The sequence below is a fragment of the Cryptomeria japonica genome, unplaced genomic scaffold, assembly GCF_030272615.1.
Source record: "Cryptomeria japonica unplaced genomic scaffold, Sugi_1.0 HiC_scaffold_108, whole genome shotgun sequence".
Classification (NCBI taxonomy): domain Eukaryota; kingdom Viridiplantae; phylum Streptophyta; class Pinopsida; order Cupressales; family Cupressaceae; genus Cryptomeria; species Cryptomeria japonica.
Genome location: NW_026728930.1, coordinates 182938 through 185000, shown reverse-complemented (window position 1 = coordinate 185000; position 2063 = coordinate 182938). Strand labels below are relative to the sequence as shown.

The following is a 2063-nucleotide window of genomic DNA, read 5'->3' as shown; positions in this document are numbered from 1 at the left end:
CGGTAGTGCGGGCAGCGCACCCCGGCCCGGCCCGGCCCCGACGAGAACGCAAACGGGCAAAAGGTTTATTCAAATAGCATTGCGACGCCCGGCGAAAAACTAAGAAAGGGTGCAACACCGGGACTTCCCGGGAGGTCACCCATCCCAGTACTACTCCGGCCCAAGCGCGCTTAACTGCGGAGTTCTGATGGGATCCGGTGCACTAACGCTGGTATGATCGCACCCGTTATGAGCTTGTCGCAGTGTGTACTTAGCAAACCGCGACCCACGTGCGAATCCACCCCGGCCACCCACCCCCGTCGAGGTGCACACCCTCCCTCGCGAAGTGCGCCCCGTTCGCCAAGTGTGAGCCCTGCCCGGGTGCGCGCACCTTGCTAGGGCGTCGGGTGTGCACCCGGCCCGGCCTACGTGCGTGCACCTGGACGGGGCGTCGTGTGCGTGCAGTGTCCCGTCTGCAACGCGGTGCCCACACACCACCTCGGGCGCAACGACCTGCGCTCACATGTGGGCCGAGTGCACCTTGGTGCATGTTCGGGGCGCCTCGGGTGCACGCTCGATCTTGCCCCGGTGCACCAAGGCGCTCGGTTTGCCCCGGGTGCGCACTTGGTGCAAGGTGGGCACCCAAAATAGGGATCAAGCACCAAAACACAAGTTTCGGGATGCAAAATGGGACCCAAGGACCACAAATGCGTTCCAAGACCCATGATGGGTCCACGAGAACAAAAATGTGTTCCGAGACTTAATAAACAAATATTGGGTTTTAGGAGAAGAAACATGCTCTGATGCCCAAAACGAGAATCGACCCCGAAAAGGCCACAGGCCAAAAGTGGGATGCGAGACAAAAAAAAATGGGACCCGAGGACCAAAATTGGGTTCCCAGGTCGAAGACAGGGCAACCGGACAAGAAACGACCTCTAAGGCTCGAAATGAGTCCCGACGACTAAAACTTGACAAGAAGCACCCATCAGGCACCCAACTCGACACCCATGGGATGCCGACCCACCCGGGCTTCCACCTAGCACACCTTGGCACCCACCCACCCTCGCACCCAACCTCGCACCCAACTTAGCACCTTTGAACCCACATTGGCACTCACCCTGACCCTGGCACCTTGGAACCCACATTGGCACTCACCTTGACCCTGGCACCCACCTTTGCACTCACCTTGGGACCCACCCTGGCTCCCACCTCGGCACCCACCCAGACACCCACCTTGGTTCCTTGGCACCCACCTTGGATCCTTGGCACCCACCCCGACACCCACCTTGGCACGCAACTTGGCTACTTGCCACCCACCTTGGCTCCTTGACGCCCACCCCGACAACCACCCCGTGACCTACCCTGGCTAGGGTTGGTGCACACCCACCCTGGTGCCCACCTTGGCACCCACCCCATGACCCACCTTGGCACGCACCTTAGTACCCACCCCGTTACCCACCCTAGGACCCACCCCGTGACCCACCTTGGCCAGGGTGGGTGCCTTGGTGCGCACAACTTGCCTGGGCTGCACACCAGGGCGGGCTCAAGATGGCACCCGCGTTCCGTTTTTTTCACTATCTTTCAAAACGGAAATTTTAAAATCTCGTTTTTTTTTTTTTTTTGCCTTTTCTGGAAATTAGTGAAGGCAGCGCATCAAAGGTGCGCAATGCTGGTGCGAACCCGGGAGCGCTCCGATGTGTGCTCCAAGGTGCGGCGTGCACGAAGTCCGAGCCCGGCTTGCCCCGGGTGCGCACCTCGCGTGCACCTTCGCCGGGGTGAGCACCTTGGCTGGGTTGCGCGCCCTGGTGCGCACCAAGGAGCGCTCTGAAGTGTGCTCCAAGGTGCGGCGTGCACGAAGTCGGAGCTCGGTTTGCCCCGGGTGTGCACCTCGGGTGCGCACCTCGCGTGCACCTTCGCTGCGGTGGGCACCTTGGCTGGGTTGCGCGCCTTGGTGGGCACCATGCAGTGCACGAAGTCGGAGCCCGGTTTGCCCCGGGCGCGCACCTCCGCCAGGGTGGGCACCTTGGTGCGCACAACTTGCCTGGGCTGCGCACCAGGAAGGGCTCAAGATGGCACCCGCGTTC

General features: G+C 61.6%; 1 non-coding gene across 1 annotated transcript; it reads right to left on the bottom strand.

The window, feature by feature from the left end:
* Nucleotides 1–106: 106 nt before the first annotated feature.
* On the bottom strand, nucleotides 107–225 carry LOC131865316 (5S ribosomal RNA). Its single transcript, XR_009364044.1, has one exon. It is a non-coding gene; the product is annotated as a 5S ribosomal RNA (ribosomal RNA).
* Between the last annotated feature and the right edge of the window lie 1838 nt (nucleotides 226–2063).